Below are 9,036 nucleotides of genomic sequence, written 5' to 3' on the forward strand. Positions count from 1 at the left end.
CCTGTACTACATGTCCTTTACTGTTCTCTACCTGTACTACATGTCCTGTACTGCTCTCTACCTGTACTACATGTACTGCACTGCTATTTACCTGTACTATATGTATTATACTGCTATCTACCTGTACTACATTTATTATACTGCTTACTATCTGTATTACATGGACTGTGCTGCTTTCTACCTGTACTACATGTACTGTACTGCTCTCTACCTGTACTACATGTCCTGTACTGCTCTCTACCTGTGCTACATGTCCTGTACTGCTTTCTACCTGTACTACATGTCCTGTACTACTCTCTACCTGTACTACATCTCCTGCACTGCTCTCTACCTGTACTACATGTTCTGTAATGCTCTCTACCTGTATCACATGTCCTGTACTGATCTCTTCCTGTACTACATGTACTGTACTGCTCTCTACCTGCACTACATGTCCTGCACTGCTCTCTACCTGTACTACATGTCCTGTACTGCTCTCTACCTGTACTACATCTCCTGCACTGCTCTCTACCTGTACTACATGTTCTGTACTGCTCTCTACCTGTATCCCATGTCCTGTACTGCTCTCTACCTGTACTGTACTGCTCTGTACCTGCATTACATGTCCTGTACTGCTCTCTACCTGCACTGCATGTCCTGTACTGCTCTCTACCTGTACTACATGTCCTGTACCGTCTCTAGCTGTACTACCTGTACTACATGTACTGTACTGCTCTCTACCTATACTACATGTCCTATACTGCTCGCTACCTGTATTACATGTACTGTACCGCTCTCTACCTGTACTACATGTACTGTACTGCTCTCTACCTGTACTACATGTACTGTACTGCTCTCTACCTGTACTACATGTACTGTACTGCTCTCTACCTTTTCTTCATGTACTATACTTTTTTTTTTTTTTTTTTGTCTTTTTGGGGATGTGGAACCAGTTTTCTTTAAAATTTTGGTCTCAAGTTATGGTCATCCTCGTGCAATTAATATTGTAAATCAAAGGAGCACCGTATTGGCCCTCATATTTGACTATTGAAATATCTACAGTGATCACTAGAACCAGCCACTGGGGAACTATACTAGTACATACCAGTATACAGCAAGCTATTGTGATATTAGTAATATATTACGACCACAGTTTTAGGTAAGGGAAAGATCTCCCTTAAATACTGGGAGATCCCTGATACTACTACATCCCTGATACTACATCAACGACTTTAAAGAAGCATTATCTGACTCCTATCAAAGATCAGTACATAATGTGGATTAATTTATATCTGTTAATTGGCACTTACCATTATCAGAAACCAAAAGCCTAATCAGGATCAGAGTTCATGCCTATTACAGATAGAGCACTATTATCTCCTAAGTCTTATCACATACATTACACATAATTCAATGTTTATAGTTTACAATTGATAGAAAATTACATCTTTGTTAGGCCCCGTACACACGGCCGTAGCCGTAATCCCGGGCCGTGATTACAGCTACGGCCGGACAGTCACCCGCATTTGCGGGCCGTGCTCCCATTGTAACGTATGGGAGTACGGTCCGTAAAATCCCAAAATAGGACATGTCCTATTTTTTGCAGAGCCTGTCTACGGGCCGGATACCTTTCCGTACATATACGGGAAGGTGTCCGTGGGCAATAGAAATGAATGGATCTGTACGTTGATCCGCAATTACGGTCCGTAATTGCAGATCAAAATTACAGACGTGTGCATGGGGCCTTAAGCTGGTGAAAGACCTACAACACAGGAGAGGACATGAGTAGCAATTGGCTTTCCGACAATTGATTCTCTGGATAACTAAATAGGAATCTGGTTAGGGAGAATGTAGAAGAGCTTGTGGTTGCTAGTAGCGAGGAGGGTCTCATAGTCAACAAGCTGGGTCAAGACCTAACAAATAAAGGATGAATCAAATACATGGCCAGAAAACAAGCCAGGGTCAGAATGGAAGGGTACAGAAGCCAAAATGAAATACAAGAATACGGGGGGGGGGAGGGGGTTCAGAAACTATCAACAAGATCAATAAACAAACAAGGTAATGATCCAGAAGGGGTTCAATCCATTTGGCAAATTGGTGAAGATGTATCAAATCTACTGCAGAAGAAAATTGCAGCAGTTGCAGCCAATCAAATTCCATTTCTTATTTTTCAGAAGCCCCTCAGAACCTAAAAGCTGCGATGTAATTGGAAACGATTGGCAACTATTCTATTTTTGCTTTGCAATAGTTTTAAGAATTATACCCAATTGTTTTTGCTTATTTTCAGCCACTGGATGTAAGTTGAATCACGAACCCAACCTGGCATTGAGTGGACGAGCCATCCCATCAGCAATGATCATCAAGTCTTGTGTTATTATCTCAGGAAGCCCCAGACCATTAATATGTGAGTATAACACTGATGATGTTTGTTACACAATCTCACAGTTAAGCTCATTATGCAAATAAACACTAAACTTAAAATACAATATGGGTTACATAAAAATACTAATGACATTAACAAAGCAGAAAGTTGCAAGACTTGATGATAAGTGAGATAAACGTGTGATACTAATTAAGGTTTTTGTGCTTCTGCACTCCACTTGTCTTGAAGGACAGTTGTACTAAGTAAATTTTGTACATGAATTGTAAATAGATGACGTCTATAAGAGAAAGGGAGGAAGAAAAGACAGAGCTGGAGAGAGAGAGAGAAAGAGAGGAAGAGAAGGGAGGGGGGAGAGAGAGAGGACAGAGAGAGAGGAGAGAGAGAGAGGGAGAGAAGACAGAGAGAGAGGAGAGAGAGACAGTGATATGGAGAAAGGGAGAGATAGAGACAGAGAGAGGGAGAGAGAGAGGGGAGAGAGACAGAGAGAGAAAGAGAGAGAGAGGGGGAAGAGAGAGACAGAGAGAGAAAGAGAGAGGGGGAAGAGAGAGACAGAGAGAGAGAAGAGAACGAGAGAGAGGGAGGGAGAGAATAATAAAGAAAGAGAGTGAAAAGAATAGAAAAAGAGAGAGAATATAGAAAGATGGAGAGTGAGAGGAAGAGGGAAATGGATAGAAAGAAAGAAAGAAAGAAAGAAAGAAAGAAAGAAAGAAAGAAAGAAAGAAAGAAAGAAAGAAAGAAAGAAAGAAAGAAAGAAAGAAAGAAAGAAAGAAAGAAAGAAAGAGGGAAAACAGAGAGAGAGAATCAAAAGAGACAGAACAAGAGATGGAGAGTGGAAGAGAGGGAGAGGGGGAGGGAAAGGGATATATAGAGAGAGAAACAAAGTAAGAGAATGAGAAAGAAAAGAGAACAGAGAGAGAGAGATAGAGAGGGAGGAGGAGAATAAGAAAGAAAGTGAGTGACAGAAAGTGATAAAGAAATCAGAGAGAGAGAGTGAAAAGAAGAGAAAAAGAGAGAGAGAAAAAAAATACATATACAGTATATATATATATATAGAGAGAGAGAGAGAGAGAGAGAGAGAGAGAGAGAGAAAAGAAGAGAAAAAGAGAGAAAAAAAAATACACATATATATAGAGAGAGAGAGAGAGAGAGACGATAGATGAAAAGAGAGAGATGTGAAGGGAGGGGGGTTAGAGAGAGAGGGAGAGAGAAAGTGAGAGAGAAAGATATTGAAAAACAGAAAGCTGGAGAGAGAGAGGGGAGAGAATGAAATAGGGTCAAAAAGACAAGGAGATGGAGAAGAGAGAGAGAGAGCAGATATAGAGAGCGGAGTACAATATCCGTTAGACACCATAAAACTTCTATTGATACAAGATGCCCATAACTTTATTTTATGATTTTTACTTTACTGAAAGACAACACTAGTACATTACTCACTAGTACATTAAAGTTGTCTGCTTTGGACATTTCCCTTATGCAAGAGAGCCCTTGATAAAAAGTTAATCACAGCTCCCAGCGATCAGCTGTAATCCGTGGAGAAACCTGAGTACAAGTATTCAGTTTCCCTACAGCGCCACCACAGGGGAAATTAAACATTACAGTGTACCCATTCATATAAATGAGCTGTCTATGTAATGTATGGACAACCTGGTCCTTCGGAGTAAGAGAAACTCGTTTTAGCTGCTCCATACTTTGGCTAATTGACAGAGGGTATGATAAAAAAAAGACCCCTACCCCCACCCCCTATGTACTTTGTAAACTGAACAACCCCTTTAATCACGAAAAACAAGGCCATTCCTGAACAAACCTATTGCTTTCAATATTAAAAACATCCCAAGAAATCTATTGGCCATTAAAAACCCCATCACCATCAGATACTAGGACTTTAATCCCTACTAGACATTGCAATAAATGTTAGGATTGTCACCATATAACTACTGACCAGTCATTACTAGAGTACCAGACAACCTTTTTACTACCAGTTACCTTTAGTGTCCACTAGCAAAAATGTTATATGTTGACTGAACATTCAATGTATTGACCCAGATCCAGCATCTAGTAGCCCAGGTACAGCGTGATGATCATCATCAAAATAATCTAGCAAAATTCCATCATCCTGTCTCACATAGATATAAAAAAACAAAACATAAATATACCCCATCTGCGTACACAGGTGACATCCAGTGACATCTTCTGACAATATTATTTGCATTAATCACATTTGCTTCCAAACTACTACTATCATCATCATCCTCATCATCCTCATCAGTTTGCTTCCTATCTTCTCACCGTTGATCATCACACACCTTAATGAACTGCAGACAATGTGTTAGATCAGTTGTGATGTATCACAATGTATCATAATCTTGCATGCAATTCTATTGTACAGATCAGAGTGTCAGCTATATAAGGGGTATATACAGTATGCAGGGAGCTATGGCATATTTTCCTCGCTGTGTCAGGTATGCAGGATCATAAAGGTTTGTGTTTTCAGCCATACTTTTTATATGCTGCTAATATGTGTCAAGACTGGAAGATTTATGCTGGTATCATATATCAGGGGAAGGGAGAAAACATGTTACTGGGCTGTTTGATGGAGATTGCTGACTAGTGATAAGCTGGTGGGATGCATTTTGCTGGCATGTCTCAAGGGGAGCAGCATAGATGTGGATGTCACCTCTGAAGGCTGCTGCTTGTATGCAAATAATTTGTCATAAATGGATTCAGTCTCAGAGCTGTGGTGTGCATATTAATAATACTCCTCTGTTTTCCTGTTAGGTATCACAATCTATGTGTTAATAATAATAATAATAATAATAATAATAATAATAATAATAATAATAATAATATTATTATGGTGTCTCAGGTTGTTACCATGTAGACTGCTGGGTCCTGCTATTAGGAGATGTAGCACTGCATGTAGATGACCTGCATTGTGAATATATGATGTGACATATACATTGGCTTTTAGCCTGTGACACAGATGCTGTTTTCTTGTTGGTAATATGTATCCCAAATCTGATTCATGGGATGATCACACAGTTCAGGAACAGACTGGGAAGGTTTAGCATTCTGGATATAGGCGCTCTATGAAAGAGGTATTTTCATCCCTATGTTCAGCATTATGGACAGATAGGTAGGATCAGTAGCCCCATACACAGGGGGTATGCCCAGCAACATGATCAGGAACCAGCACCATGAATGTGGGCATGCAGGGATCAGCACTAGGAACAGTAGTAGGTTAAGCAATAAAGACTATAGCAGGATCAGCACCATATACAGGGGCAGGTTTAACATAATGGACCAGGGATCAGCACCATGTACAGGGGCAGATTCAGCACCATGTACAGGGGCAGATTCAGCACCATGAACCAGGGATCAGCACCATGTACAGGGACAGGTTCAGCACCATGGACCAGCACCATAGACAGGGACAGGTTCAGCACCATGGACCAGGGATCAGCACCATAGACAGGGACAGGTTCAACACTATGGAACAGGGATCAGCACCAAGGACAGAAGCAGGTTCAGCAATATGGACCAGGGATCAGCACCATGAACAGGGGCAGATTCAGCACCATGGACCAGGGATCAGCACCATGAACAGGGGCAGATTCAGCACCATGGACCCGGGATCAGCACCATAGACAGGGGAAGGTTTAGCAATATGGACCAGGGATCAGCCCCATGGACAGGGGCAAGTTCAGTATTATGGATGTGGGCAGTTCTGCAATATGGACAGGGGAAGGTTTAGTATTATGGACCAGGGATCAGCACCATGTACAGGGACAGGTTCAGCACCATGGACCAGGGATCAGCACCATAGACAGGGACAGGTTCAACACTATGGACCAGGAATCAGCACCAAGGACAGAAGCAGGTACAGCAATATGGACCAGGGATCAGCACCATTGACAGAAGCAGGTTCAGCAATATGGACCAGGGATCAGCACCATGAACAGGGGCAGATTCAGCACCATGGACCAGGAATCAGCACCATAGACAGGGGAAGGTTCAGCAATATGGACCAGGGATCAGCACCATGGACAGGGGCAAGTTCAGTATTATGGATGTGGGCAGTTCTGCAATATGGACAGGGGGAGGTTTAGTATTATGGACCAGGGATCAGCACCATGTACAGGGACAGGTTCAGCACCATGGACCAGGGATCAGCACCATGGACAGAAGCAGGTTCAGCAATATGGACCAGGGATCAGCACCAGGGGCAGGTTCAGCACTATGGATGTGGGCAGTTCTGCAATACCAGTACCATTGGCAGGATCAGTACCATTGGCAAGAAATGTTCATCACCACGGGTAGGGGCATCGGAATCAGCTAAACATGGAGGCAGCTGGTCATTGCTTGCAGGGAATGTCAGGGGGAGACAAGCACAAACAGAGGAACCTGAGACAGTCCCAGCATAGACTGAGACCATGAAAAGAGACCGTCTCTAACGATGCATAGACATCCACTACCAAAAAAGAGACAACCCAGAGAGGTAGAGCAGAGACAGACAGGACAAGAACTACTACCATCATCATCATCATCCTCATCCTCCTCCTCATCATTATACGAGACACACAGAGAAGCTGAAGATGTAGCAGAAAATAAGAGAAGGCTGGCACTGCAGTGTGTGGCCACCTACCTTCAGCTGGGCTCTCTCTGCGCCATGCCATCCACCTGGTGCCAGCACTGGCCGCCCCTTCTGCAGCAGCCCCCGCCTCAAGAAACCAGCTGGCACGGAGGGGGCATTCAAAGGGCACGAACTGCTCCATCCATAGCTCCAGTCCCCGGCTAATTATCCCAGGCCATCCTGCTGCGCCCCGACACTGCGCACTCTTTGGCAGCCCCCCGAGAGGCAGGAAAAGGGCGCACATCCGACCCCCAGGAGGACCCGTGCGGGAGCCACCTCGTCCAATCCCTCGCTCGGTGAGTCTGGGTGTTTGGGGTGGGGGAGGCTGGAGGTGACAGGGGGGGAGGGAGGACGCGGCTGGGAGGGACGTGCTGGGGGGAGGCGGAGCCCGGTGCCAATCTCTAGCACTGCACCACATAACATGAGGGCATCACAGCACATAATGATGGGCAGGCATGAAAGACACACACGTGGTATGTCTGCCCACGGCTGGGCACTGCAACATGCAGCCAGTCATCACATACATGGGAAAAGGACATGAGAACATGCAGCCAGTTATTACATGTATGAGCAAAGAACCAGAGACTATGCAGCCAGTTATTACATACATGGGCAAAGGACAGGAGAAAATGCAGCCAGTTATTACATGTATGAGCAAAAGACCAGAGAACATGCAGCCAGTTATTACATGTATGAGCAAAATACAGGAGAATATGCAGCCAGTTATTACATGTATGTGCAAATGACCAGAGAACATGCAGCCAGTTAATACATGTATGTGCAAAGGATCAGAAAACATGCAACCAGTTATTACATGTATGTGCAAAGGACAGGAGAACATGCAGCCAGTTATTACATGTATGAGCAAAGGACCAGAGAATATGCAGCCAGTTATTACATGTATGTGCAAAGGACAGGAGAACATGCAGCCAGTTATTACATCTATGAGCAAAGAACCAGAGACTATGCAGCCAGTTATTACATGTATGTGCAAAAGACCAGAGAACATGCAGCCAGTTATTACATGTATGTGCAAAGGACCAGAGAACATGCAGCCAGTTATTACATGTATGTGCAAAAGACAGGAGAACATGCAGCCAGTTATTACATGTATGAGCAAAGGACCAGAGAATATGCAGCCAGTTATTACATGTATGAGCAAAGGACCAGAGAACATGCAGCCAGTTATTACATGTATGTGCAAAGGATAGAAGAACATGCAGCCAGTTATTACATGTATGTGCAAAGGATAGAAGAACATGCAGCCAGTTATTACATGTATGTGGAAATACAGGAGAATATGCAGCCAGTTACTACATGTATTTGCAAAAGACCAGAGAACATGCAGCCAGTTATTACATGTATGTGCAAAGGACCAGGGAACATGCGGCCAGCTGCAGACCTGTGAGGAGCAACACACAGAACAGTCCATGTCACCCCAGCCACATATATGTACATAATGATGATGATGATGATGATGATGATGATGATGATGATGATAAATAACACTGGCATGATAAACATATAATACATGAAACATAGACACTACAAGCAGAAAGCTTCATAACCGCTAATAGGGTGAATAATAATAATAATAATAATAATAATATAAGGACACTGATATAGAATATATAAATGAAAAATAGTTGCTCCAAAGTAGGTAACATATATATGTTGTTATTATTATTATTATTATTATTATTATTATTAATAATAATAATAATAATAATAATAATAATGATGATGAAAATAATTGGGACAGAAAGACAGTGATATAAAATAAAAACCACATGCAGCTCTAGAATATGTAATGAGGTATATAATGATAATAATAACACAAATAATAATAATAATCGATATAAGGTCACTGATAAAAAAAAATACATACACGAAAAATAGACAGCTGCTTCAGAATAGGTAACATATTATACAAGCAAAAATTAATAGCAATTATAATAGGGACATAAGGGCACTGATATAAAAACACATACATGAAAAATAAACACTACATGCAGCTCTAGAACAGGCAACAAGGTCTGTAATA

General features: G+C 42.3%; 1 protein-coding gene across 3 annotated transcripts in view; it reads right to left on the reverse strand.

Annotated features, from left to right (window-relative positions):
* Positions 1–7,330, reverse strand: part of LRFN1 (leucine rich repeat and fibronectin type III domain containing 1) — a 107,488-nt gene extending 100,158 nt beyond the window's left edge. For all 3 annotated transcript variants that reach the window (XM_075836295.1, XM_075836293.1, XM_075836294.1), the window contains exon 1: positions 7,005–7,330. The gene's annotated coding sequence lies outside the window, so the exon portion shown is untranslated. The remainder of the gene's footprint in view (positions 1–7,004) is intronic.
* Positions 7,331–9,036: the final 1,706 nt, after the last annotated feature.

Source organism: Rhinoderma darwinii, chromosome 8 (assembly GCF_050947455.1).
Source record: "Rhinoderma darwinii isolate aRhiDar2 chromosome 8, aRhiDar2.hap1, whole genome shotgun sequence".
NCBI classification, from domain to species: domain Eukaryota; kingdom Metazoa; phylum Chordata; class Amphibia; order Anura; family Rhinodermatidae; genus Rhinoderma; species Rhinoderma darwinii.